Source organism: Diadema setosum, chromosome 9 (assembly GCF_964275005.1).
Source record: "Diadema setosum chromosome 9, eeDiaSeto1, whole genome shotgun sequence".
Classification (NCBI taxonomy): Eukaryota; Metazoa; Echinodermata; class Echinoidea; order Diadematoida; family Diadematidae; genus Diadema; species Diadema setosum.
In genome coordinates, this window is record NC_092693.1 from 26,383,314 (window position 1) to 26,396,686 (window position 13,373).

At 38.8% G+C, this 13,373-nt stretch overlaps 1 protein-coding gene across 1 annotated transcript in view; it reads right to left on the reverse strand.

Moving 5' to 3' along the window:
* Positions 1-4,481: 4,481 nt before the first annotated feature.
* Positions 4,482-13,373, reverse strand: part of LOC140232569 (uncharacterized) — an 89,690-nt gene continuing 80,798 nt past the window's right edge. Inside the window, exon 3 of the mRNA XM_072312663.1 lies at positions 4,482-6,136. The gene's annotated coding sequence lies outside the window, so the exon portion shown is untranslated. The remainder of the gene's footprint in view (positions 6,137-13,373) is intronic.

Below are 13,373 nucleotides of genomic sequence, written 5' to 3' on the forward strand. Positions count from 1 at the left end.
AAATGTTGGATGATTGCTTTTACAATCAGAAATGAATAACGGTAACTTTTGGCTCTTTACAATGCCAAAACAAAATACCGGATGTTTACAAATGTCTGCAAATGCTCCCACTTTATCATTTCAAATGCAAGTTTTGACTACTTAATAGGCATCAACTTTTATAATAATCTATAAGCCCATTTGCTAAATCTTAGAACTCACAATAACGGTAAGATGATTGAATTGTCTATTCATTTATTTTAGACATGGGTACCTGTATCACTTCAGTAATACTTAATATTTATTTTTATATATGTTTAGTAGGACCGATTTAGTTTTTCTTGATTTTTTTTTTCCAGGCCACCAGATTTTACTTTCAAGCCAACAAAAAATAAAAATCAATGATTTTGGAGGCCCGATTGGGCCACCAAAAATAAAAGTTAGTGTGGAGCCCTGCCTTAGGTGTCCACAAAAGGGTTGTATCCATGGATGCAACTGTATACCCCACCCACTGGTCAGAGCCACCTATTGTACGAGATTGTGCACATACAATCACTGATCTCAACTACATAGAAATCATGCAGTGATTACATAATCCATGCATGTGATCGGCACGCGGCATGTCAATCATTCTCTGTCTGCAATGATGCACATGCATGTTGAGTGTATCAAAGGAACGTTACCACAGTTGCGTTCTAATAGACGGGTTGTTGGAGCAATGTCGCAGTGAAGTCAGGGTAATTGTGGGGCAATAACCGTAGCTGGCTATAGGGGTAGAATTTGGCAAAAATTAACACAAAAATGTCCATGCAACATTTTGTGGGGACTATTTTAACAGGCAAGGTAAAAAAAGATTACGTGGACATTACCTGGATGTGGTCGTGATAACTCTAGTGTGAAAGGCTCTGTTAACCCATTGAGGACGGACTGATTTTTCTACAACACGCATTTCCCATAGACACCTGCCCAAGCATACTCGAGACTCATCCTCAATGGCCCGAATTCACGAAGGTGGTACAAATGAAACCATGGTTTAAACCATGGACAAAAACCATGGAAGGCCAAGTGTCGCATGGGATATTTCGCTATGAAATCAGTCATTTCGTCGATGAAATGATTATTTTGTGAAGAAATGACAACATTTTGTAACTAAATGAACATTTCGTCCACGAAATGATAATTTCGTTAACGAAACAGTCATTTTGTCGACGAAATGACCAATTTCGTAACGAAATATTCTGTTTGACACTTGGCGCTCCATGGTTTTTGTCCATGGTTTAGACCATGGTTTCGTTTGTACCACCTTCGTGAATTCGGGCCAATGGGTTGAAACCGGGCTTTAGTTGCACTGGCAACAACAAATTTTGCTCTCTTTGCTTTGATGTCTGTGAAAATACAAAATTGGATGTGACATCTAACAAAAAAAAAACAACAACAAAAAAACAACAAAAAAACTTAACATTTACACAACTACATACAAAGAAAGAACTTTAATCAATAACATGAAATACAGTGGAACAAGTTATGTCATAACTATTTCATTACCTTGAAATGAAATCCCCCCCCAAAAAAAACCTGGAAATGTCGCTATGGCGACTGGTATGCTTCTGCCATAATGCATGATTCTCCTAATAGGTATATAGGACATGTGGACAATGTGTGATAACAATTTCAAATAAATGGCAAAATATTAAAATGACATGTTTGTCACAAATGTGTTGAATGTTCACCTTCCTTGACCTAGGTTTAATTGGATGAATGGGAGAGCATGTATTTGGGGATTTGAGGACTTTAACTTGACTTTGACCCTTTTATAAGTTTATGCACTGAGTAATTTTCCAAGGTATTGTTACCGTTGACCTTTCATCATTTGACCTTAAAATTCATACGAGAATCACTGTCAGGTAGAACATGCATAAATATGTACTAAGTATGAAGACAGCTTGAGCCACTTCCGAGATATGGAGGAAGAAGTAAAGTTCATCACTTTCACTTGATCTTTGACCTTTGACCTTTTAAGCAAAAAACTTCCCAGAGAATCTCTATTGGGTAATACATGTATACACCAAGTTAAAAAAAAAAAAAATCCTGGAGGTATTGCATAAATATGAGGGAAAGAGTAACATTAAGAGTTGACCTTGACCTTTGACCCCTAAATTCCCTAGATAATCACTGCCAGTCAGTATATGCATATATATATATATATATATATATACAATGTTTCATGAAGATACCTTGAACCATTTCCAAGATATGGAGAAAAAGTGAAATTTTAACATTTTCACTTGACCTTTGACCTCATGACCCGAAACTCTCACCAGAGCATCTTTATTGGCTTGTACATGTATACACTATGTTTCAAGAAAATATCTTCAAGCATAGCATAGATATGGGGGAAATAGTCAAATTTTGAGCATTTGACCTTGATCTTTTGACCTTTGACCTTGAGCATGTGCACCCAAAAGTTGATAGGCACAACTTTACCCCCTCATACACATACACGCCAAGTTTCATTAGGATACCTTAAAATGTTTTTTAGTTACGCTGTCCACAAAATTGATTATAGACGGATGGACGGACAGAAGGACGGACAACCCGAAAACATAATGTTTTCACTTTGTGGCAGAGGCATAAAAACACTCTCATTGTAAGACAACATTTAAAGGGGTGATTTGGTTGAGATGGGAATACAGACTTTAACAGTTTGCAAGTTACTGTAAAAATGGATATTTTTGTGTGACTAATTTTTCGCACTTGGCCGGGTAAGAAGAGTTTCGCATGTTTTGAATTCTATGGAATCAAGGCATAAACTACTGGACCATATGGCAAGCAAAAATATTCATGTGCCTTTACTTTCGCGCTAGTTTCTTGGTGTGCAAAATGCGCAAAAATTTCAACACCACAAAAATTTCCACTCTTACAGTAATTAGTAACTACTTAAATGAAATATCAAAGATCATTCCATTGTAAGAGGAATTGAAAGGATTTTTTTGGACAAAAATCTGTTTTGAAATGGCTGAGATATCAAAAAATAAAGTAGAACAAAATAGTCTTAATAAAAGATGGGACCCATGTTTTATTGGGACAGCTTTTCTTCATTTTTGGATATCTCAGCCATTTCAAAACCAATTTTCAAGAAATAACTTTTAATTCCTCTTAGAATTGTATGCTCTTTAATATTTCATAAAAGTGGTTTCTAATTGTCTCACAATAATTTGAAACCTGAATCTCCATCTCAAACAAAACAATACCATCTCCTTAAGCCGTGTCACATAGACAGTTATCAAAGTGGGATGGCAACACTAACACGCGAAAGTGCTTTGCAGTACTGTAAACGTCAATATTTTTGCGTGATTAATTTTTCCCGCTGAGCGGCTAAAAAATATATTCACGGGTTGTTGAATTTGTGCTGCATAATTGTCAACCCATTCACAATGTGCAGAGAATATTGTGAAGATATTTTCGTGGGTTTTAGAATTTGCACTAGCCAGAAGTAGCGTGAAATATGCAAATTAAATTAATGTACTTTGAAAATGTTTGCATTTGTAGTAGTCCAACATTATACATATATTGTCATAGAAACCAATCTCAGGAAAAGTTCACCTTCATGGAACTGTGGATTAAGTGAATGCAGCAATAAGCAGTAGAACACATCAGTGAGAGTTTGAGGAAAATCGGACACTCTGTTCAAGAGTTATGAATTTTTGAAACTTTCTGCTCAGTCACTACTGGATGAGAATACTACTACAGCTTGTGATGTCACATGTGTAGAACGATATAAAGAAAATATACAGAAAATTCAACATATTTTCTTTTTTCTCTCATAATAAAAGAACACTTGACTTGCCTCTTTCAGAAGGCATGGGGAATAATATTACCCTTAACATATGCTAGTGACAAGTTGATGAAATATGTAATTTTTTTCATAAAATAAAATTTATGAAATTCTCTTCAAATTTTCCTAATATCGTTCTACACATGTGACAGAATACACTAAAGTAATCTTGTCATCCTGCAGTGATTATGCAGACACTTTAAAAATTCATAACTTTTGAATGGATTGTCAGATTTTTCCCAAACTTTTACTGATGTGTTCAACTAATATTTTTGCATTCACTCAATCCACATGTATATGAAGGTGGACTTGCCCTCTAATCCATTCCTTCTGCAATTCTCTGAGAACCTTCAATGCCCCAAAAGAGATTCTCCGAGGTGATAATCTGCCTGTGCAAAAAAAAAAAAGTCAAGTAGTATATGTATTCCCTTTCCATGGTCAAATGCATGTGCCATCAAACAATGAGAAATATTGACTGGATGTGATATAAAGAGAGCATGTGCTGAGCTCACATATTCTTTTGTTATACAATATAAGGGCAACCAAAATGGGGTAAGCAAAGTCAAAATCTTGTGAGCTCAGCCTCAACTGCTACAGTGCACTCCCGTTATAATGAACATTCGGTTACAACGAAGTAAAAAGTCAGGCCGCAACACTATCCATTCTATGTATTTTCATTGTTTATTTGTTCGGTTATAACAAAATTTTGATAAAATGAAAGAAAACTGCCTATCCCGGGGACTTCATTATAACGAGAGTCCACTGTATATGCATCTTCATATGAGTTTTGTAGCAAAACAAGCACATTACTACAATGGAAAACATAAATTAGGCTACTTTAAGACAATTTTAAGACAGAAATAGAACAGACATTGATAGTGGAAACTCTCATCTTTTGATTAAAGTAATTTGTCAACTCAGTATTATACTAAAAAACATGAATTCAGGCCACGAATGCAAACATACTTATATAAATTTTGGGAGCCTGGTATACTAAGTTCCCGTCCATGGGCTGATGCTGCAGGAATCTGGTATACCAGGTTCCCATAAGGAACGGATTAATAACCCTCTATAGATATAAGCAAAAGCTGCTTCAGCATGTGACCTACTGGCTATATTTCCTTCTTTTCTCTCTTCTCTTTCTTTCTCCACTTAAAAAAAAAAATGATGCAGTGAAGATTAAACAAAGTCTCCAGGAAATCTATAAAGGAGACTTCTAGCACTGAACACTTGCTTTATGATGAGACGGTTTCTCATCTTTTCTTTGTTTTGTTTTTTTTTTCCTACCAGCATGCATGAACAAACAAGAGCAACTAAGTATCATAAAATATCTGCATAAAGTGCATGTACACACAGGTAAGTCGACAGAGTCTGAGCTTGTCTGAACACTACCACTATTTCTGATTCTAATTTTTTTTTTTTTTGGTTCTACAAAAATGGAAACAAACAATGCTCACATTTTTATAACATTCATGTTTTACATTTTCTTTGAATTTCAAGGTATTCTTTCTTGCTTTCAATTCATTCTTTCATCACTGTTTCATCCAAAATCAGTTCATTGGTATGCAATTATTTTGTGTATTACAACAAACTTCCATATTTTACACTCATTTATCACGGCAACATGGTATCATTCTCTGTCCTCTATAAGGTCTTGTTCCTCAGACACCCGCACATCTGTGTCCTACATATGTGAATATGAAGAATGACATAGGCACAATAAGAAAAATCTACCATATCTAGTATATGGTGACTATTTGAGAGCCAGTCTAACAGGGGGTGCAACCATTTCTACATAAATGACACTTACGCATCATGCCTTCCCTTTTGTAGTAGCAAAAGATAACATATTTTTATATTATCATATCAATGTCACTTTTTCTCAGCAAATGACAGTAGAAGATAGATATCCTCACAAATCTCTAGTATAAAACTACATGTCGGCTATCCTGTAATGTCTCAATCAGTGTGTAGTCTGTACTGGCTTGTCATGAAAATTCTGCATAAAGAAGACACATAAATGCATGTGTATACAAATAATGTATTCAAAGCCATCATACATAAAAAAAGTTGACAATATTATGAGAAATGAAAATCAGCAGAGATGTCATATAAATGCTATATATCAAAAACTAAAGTCGAATAAAAAAAAAAAATCCATTTCCCCCCGACAAGGCTCTTCTTGTTCAATTTAAGTCCAAAACCATTTGGCAATCCTGTTGGTGGATGTGCATGGTTGTTGTGTCGTGGGTCCTGGATCTCGTATGGACCTACCATAGCCAGCCTTCCCCTCAAGAGGAAGAAATCAGTGATGAGGAGTTCCTGCGAGATATTTGGAGGATGAGAACAGAATTCAAGGAACATGAATAATCACAAATTAACACATTAATCAAGAAGGTGGCAGTGAGGAATACATGCTTGAATATACCTGACATGTGTGGGATTGACTCCACATCATGAAGACTGTAGGTTTTCATGTCTCCCTGAATTAGGCTTCCTTGGTTATGATCTGAGAATCCTTTTTATGATGTGGATTATCTTTAGTGAGTACATGAAATATACACTTGTGCAATAATCCAAAAGAAAAAAAATGAAAACTAGAACTGTCACTGAAGGTGATTATACCCCTGCTCTAGCAGCTCAGACTCCTAAGAAAAAGAACTGAACCAGGGTTTGATAAAAGGCTCTCTTTGTGTTTGTGTGTGTGTGTGTGTGTGTGTGTGTGCATGAATGTGATTCATAAGGTTTGGTAAAATTGTGGTTATCATGGCAACACATTGTCTGGCAAACACAAAAATCAGGTGTCCACATCTACATGTATACCTCAATGTCATTATGTTCACAAATTTGATTTCAATTGCTTTGTAAATGTGGAAGTAGTTCACTTCACAAGATTTTCAAGAAAGCATGCAGATACCATGGCAATGCTTTGTCAAGTACAAACATAAAGATTGTCTTGTGTAACTACATCTTAGATCATTATACATACTAAATTTGAAATAAATTGTGTAAAAACTGTGGAAGTAGTTTGCCCCACAAGGTTTTGGGAAAACTGTGGTTACCATGCACGGCAACATGTATGTTCGGTATCGAACATTCTATCTACGAGGTGAGCTTTACTTACCTATCCATATAATAATTGCCATTCTAAAGCCAATTAGAATTGCCCCGGGTAGCTTAAAATTTCTTTGAACCCCTGTTGCCCCGGCAAATGCTAGGGAAACCCCTCACACACGCCCCTATATAAAGGCCCGTGTGCCCGTGATCTTTTACTCTTTCAATGCCAGCGTACAGGCTGAAACTGCAGAGGGGGAGAAGGGAGGAACCCATAGGTAAGTAAAGCTCACCTCTTAGATAAAATGTTCGATACTGAACATACATATCTACTTCCTTTCGCTTTACTTACCTATCCATATAATAACTGCCAGATTCCAACAGATCTGGATGGAGGGACTGCGGGAGAGGCCTCATTTGTAAGGAAAAACTTCCCCCATCTTACAGACCATAACTAAGTGAGCTGGCTCCTCGTTGGGGCAATGTGGTTCAGTCAAGGATGGGAACTACTTCTTACTAGGGCAAGAGAGGATTGCAGAGGCAAAGGTAGCCTCACTTGAAATCACATCTGATAAATAGCAGGATGTAAATGTGTTAGGATTAAGCCAGTAAGCAGCCCTTAGTATGTCTTCAAGTGGAACTCCCTGAAATAGGGCCCACGAGGAAGCCGTACCCCTAGTATCAGGGGCCCGAACTTTCTGGGTGAGGATGATAGTCGTACCCCCAGCTTTGATGGCCTGCACTATCCAACGTGAAATGGTATCAGGGGAGACAGGCCCATGGGGAGAGTTGATACTGATGAACAGATTATCTGAAGTACTCAAGTCATTGATTCTGTGTAGGTACCATTTCATGGCCCGTACTGGGCACCATAGTCTGTCCTGGGATATTGAGGACAGAGTCTTAAGAGAAGGAATGAAAGTTTCACCTGGAGAAGAATTCATGGTCTGGTTCTTAGCCACAAATTAAGCATGGGGTATAAGCCTAACCCCATTAGTTTCCAAACGAATATGTCCAGGTTTAGTTGAGAGAGCATGCAGAAAACTGCGTCTTCTCCCACATGCAACTGCTATGAGGAAAATGGTTTTCGTGGTTAAATTAGCAAGAGAGCTGCTATGCATGGGTTCAAAGGGGGCCTTAGACAGGGCACGCAAGACTCTCGATAAACTCCAAGATGGCCCGGACTCAGTTTTTTCTGGGGAGGCCTAGACAGAGAAAGAGATTTCATTAGTCTAGACAGGTGTGTTGATGAGCCTACCATCTCTCCATCCCCAAAGCCTTTATGCAAGGCTGAGATAGCTGATTTGTAGCCTCTGATGGTCAAGAAGGCTAAACTTTTATCAAATAGGTGCAGGAGGAATTCTGCAATTTCACCTACAGGTGCTGTGGAAGGATCTACCTCCTTATTGTTCCACCATTTAAAGTAGTATTGCAGTCTAGAGTCATAGTATATAGGTAGTCCTTGTTGTCGATCTAAGGAATGTGGAGGATAGCTCTGCAGCCCTTCCAGAAAGGCCCGCCTGGAATGTGATTTTCCTGAAATGGCCCATTATGTCAGCTTTAGATTGGGCACATTGGGATGATGTGTTGTTCTGCCTGGTTGATGGAGGAGGTCTTCCCTGTCTGGGAGTATGACTGGAGGGAAGATCAGGAGGTCTACCAGTGTGGGGAACCATGGGCGTTCCGGCCACCAGGAGGCTATCAGAAGAAGGGTCGCTTGTCTGCTTGCACTTTCTGTAATACTCTTGGTATCAGTACAAATGGGGGGAATGCATATCCCAGAAAGTTGCTCCACGGCATTGTGAAGGTATCCATAGTTAGAGCTGCTGGGTTGTTGTGTTTTGTGCAATACAGTGAAACCACATTATAAGGAGGTCCGTGGGACCGGCGACATTACCTCGTTTTAACCGTACGCATAAAAAAAACAGACAAAAACAAAACAAAACAAAACATACGCATGACGTCATATACCCATCAATGAAACTTAAGAACATCCTTTGCGTTCGTATTACACAATTATGGATCACTATTATTGAGAGAATAAAGGGAAATTATTTGTGAATTAGACGATAAAGTAGGGGTTGAAATGAGTTAATTCTTTATTTTTCTTCTGAAAATCTCTTCGCATAATAGTTGCGCATTATGTTTTTGTGAAGTATGGGCCTGTTATATTCGTGATTCTTTCTACATCTATCTCTTCCTCTTGTGTTGAACCACTCTGAAAGAATGATATTTTTTTGTTTGTGAAATACAGTGTAAAATGATAATGAACAAAATCAGATTGTATAAAATGCGTTTGTTAAGTAAAACTTTTTCTAAACAACAGCGCAAATAGAGTAACATACATGCATTACTGTAACTTGCGAGGTATTTTACGCTGTATGTGCCCAGCGGGAATTCATGCGATGATTTCATGCATCATTTCGGCTGTAATCTTATACAGTACAATGTACGTGACTACGTTTGATCGTTGCGCCCGGATTTATTAAAAATGCTTTCTTTATTTTCTGCCAAAAATCTCTTCGCATTTTGTACATCCATTCTTGAAAAAATATGCGACAGGATTGAATTTGGAAGGTTGTGATCCTTTTTATGCAAATCCGTTCCTCGTAGATCATTCTGAAATAATGATAATAAAAAAAATCTTCATTGTGAAATGCAGTGTTAAAATTTTGATAATGAACAAACCCAGATCTATTCAAAGATGCGTTATTCAACTATTTTTACGCTATTGTCAACCGTTGAGATCGCGATGATTTCAGAGTAACATACATGCGTCGTTTACCGTACCTTGCGAGGTATTTTACGCTGTTGGTGCCCAGCTGAAATGCGATGATTAGGCCCTATACGTTCATGAATCATTTCGGCTGTAATCTTAAACAATGTATGATCGTTGCGCCCAAAGGGATTAAAAATGCGTTCTTTATTTTCTTCCGGAAATCTCTTTGCGTTTTGTACATCCGTTCTTGAAAAATATGCGACAGGATTGAATCTGTACATCGTAGACCATTCTGAAATAAAGAAAAAAACCTCCATTATTAAATGCGATGTTAAAATTGATTGTGATAATGAACGAACCCAGATCTATTCAAATTGTTAAATGCGTTGTTTCTTTTACTGAACACCGATTAAGTATCTTAAAACTTTTTACGCTACGGTCAACCGGCGAGATCGCAATGATTTCAGAGTAACATACATAAGTCGTTTACCGTAACTTGCGAGGTATTTTACGCTGTTTGTGCCCAGCGGGAATGCGATGATTTCTTGAATCATTTCGGCTGTAATCTTATACATTGTATGATCGTTGTGCCCGAAAGGATTAAAAATGCGTTCTTTATTTTCTTCTGAAAATATCTTCCCGTTTTGTACGACCGTTTTTGAAAAATATGCGACAGAATTGATTTGAAAGGTTGTGATCCTTTTAACGCAAATCTGTAGGCCTACCTATAGTAGACCATTCTAAAAGAAAGAAAAATCTTCATTATGAAATGCGGTGTGAAAACTGTCATAATAAACAAACCCAGATCTATTCAAATTATTGAATGCGTTTGTTTCTTTTACCGAACACCGGTTAAGTATCTTAAAATATTTCTACGCTACTGTCACCCGGCGAGATTGCGATGTCATTAATCATTTCGGCTATAATCATACTCATATTTGCTAACCAGCAAAAGAACTGGAAGTTGGAAGTAAAAATGGAAAGGATAATGATGAGTTGCACACGCATTCCAATTTTTCATTTTTGCATGGCCATGAGTGTCGCTACGTGAAAAGTTTTTGAGTGCGTTATCTTCTTCTTTTTCTCGTTGCGCTGTGGTTTCGTTTTTGACCTAATAATTATCACGCACGCGTATCTCGCGAAAAAGAAAATCGAATAATTATGTTCAATAAGTTAGTAGGAACATCGGAAGGTAATCCAGTGTCTTATTGCGTGGTTTAGAAGTAAACGTGGAAGGAAGGGTTCTCTGCAAAACGGGAAAAAGACATGGATAGCGTGAATTCGGTTTTCCATGTTTCGTTTGTCGCGTGTTTGAAAGCGGTAAGTCAAGAAATGGAACCTCGTTATATCCGATCAAATTGCTGTTTTTCTTTATCATGATGCACCGAAACTATCCTCGTTATAACCGGAATCTCGTTATAACCGATTCGTTCTGCCATAGGTTTGCACGCAAAGGAAAACGGGACCGACGCGATCACCTCGTTATAAGCGGTACCTCGTTATAACCGAACTCGTTATAACGGGGTTTCACTGTACACTGGCAGCTGCCTGTTCAGAGTCAAAGCAAACAGGTTGACTTAGGAAATTCTAAATTTGTTGAAGATCCGTTTGACAATGCTTGGATTGAGTTACCACTCTGAGGGGAGATAACTTCCCCTTGACTAGAAGTCTGCCACATAGTTGTCTTTTCTTGGTATGTGTGAGGCTAATAGTCTTGTTTCCACAGTATCACACCAATTTAGAATCTCTAGGGTTAGACTGCACAAATGTTTTGATCTTGTGCCCCCCTTGTTTGTTTACATAGGACACTACTGTGAGATTGTCTGACTTTATCAGAACTGCTCCATTCTGAACTATGTCTTTGAAAGCATACAGAGCATTTTGCATCGCCTGCATTTCTAAAATGTTTATGTACCGACATTTTTCCTTTTCTCCCCAAGTTCCTTGAACTTGGTCCAAGTTTAGCACTGCACCCCACCCCGTGCTTGATGAATCTGTGAGAATAGTCAGGGATGGGACTGGGGGTATGAAAGGCTTTCCCTCCTGTAAGGCATTTGGGGTAAGCCACCAACGAACAGCCTGTGTCATATTTCTTGTAAAAATGATAACTTTTGTCATTGAGTCCCTTTGTGGGCGATACTGACTTAAAAACGCCATTTGGATTTTTCTCATCCTCCTTCTGCACTCTGAGACTGTGTCCATGAGGCTTGTGAGGCCCAAAAACTGTAGCCAGTGTTTGGCCTGTGCTCAAGTTTTGCTCGGCAAGAACCCCCCTACTTGATGTACCTTGTCTATTCTGAGGGAGAGGTTGAGCAAGGCGTAGCTTTAGGTCGAGTTTGGCGCCCAAGAATTTCAGAATTTGAGTGGGTTTGAGCTGGGACTTCTTGTGGTTTTTAAGAAACCCTAATTTGGTAACCAGATGTAGCATTATGTTTAAGTGTCTGCAGTGTCTGCATGTCTGCAGTGTCTGCTACCACTTAAGCCAGTTGTCTAGATAGACGAAAATTCTGATGCCCCTTTGTCGTAAGTGGGCTGCGATTGTCTGTACAATTTATGTAAATATACGGGGTGTATAGTCTTGAGACGTACTGAACGGCAGAGCTGATACTGGTTCATTTTGTTTCCCACTGCAAAGCTGAAAAGATGCGGTGCAGCACGAGCAATGGGGACATGAAGATAGGTGTCTACTAGATCTATGGATGCTGCCCAGTCATTTGTTGCATGTTTGTTACAAAAATTTTCCATTTTGAATGTTGAGTTTGCAATGCAGCGGTTTAGCATTTAAAAAACTAAATGTCTGTCGTTATCTGTGACCATTGCTGGGCAAATACTTTGAATCTGCCCCCTACTGGGGTTTGCCCTGAATGCAATTTTAGATAGTCATAACTGCAATGAGTGGTCCTGCTGAGGGGTGGTTGACTGCATTTTAGGGGGGCTGACTGATGGCCCTGAGGTCTTCTGAATGGTCTTCCACCACACTCTCTACCTTATGGCCTGTAGGACTGATTGTACAGTTGTCTCTGATATGAGAAATCTTGAGAATAACCACCTTCACAGAGGGCTCCTGACTGCGGAGGTATTTGCTCCCTTGAGGGCCGAAAGGGGCGGTTGGACTTGCTCAGTTTGTATTAGGTCTTGTCTGCTGTGCAAGCTATTGCCGCAATGTTGTCATCCAGCACATGCTTAAACTTTCCAGCAAAAAGATTTTCTAGCTTGAGCTGTTCTATTACCAGAGCTCTGCAGATTTTGGTGCACAGTAATGGTGTTCGGGCAGCTGTTCATACTGAAAGTCCGAGATACGGAGAAGTAGGTCAGATATCTTTTCCTGATCTTCTTTGTCGATTGCTAGGCGGTCTGATTCCCTTTGGGCTGTGATCAAATAACTCTGATACGCTGCCAACCTCATTCAATTGAAGTTAGTTTTATGGGCACATGCATCTCCCACGTGGAATGCTGCCTCTGGGACTATGGGGGTGCTAAATATGGCATTAAAGTCCTTGTTGTCGAAGAGCAAGTCATGTCAAAATGAGCATGGATCCAGGGATGAGTGAGCCAGTTTATTATAGCATGCAGCAAAAAGGGTGTCAAGTTTCACTGCGCTGGGTCCCTGACTATGAGCAGACAATTCAGAGTCCAGGTAAAATATAGGCTTGGCATCATTGTTTCCCTCAGCATTGGTACACTCGGCCTTTAACTGAGGGCAGTACTTGATTAATAAGTATTTCAGCGGCTGCCTGACCATCCCTTCTATCTGCCTATTTTTTTTTTTTTCATTCTCGGAGGGAG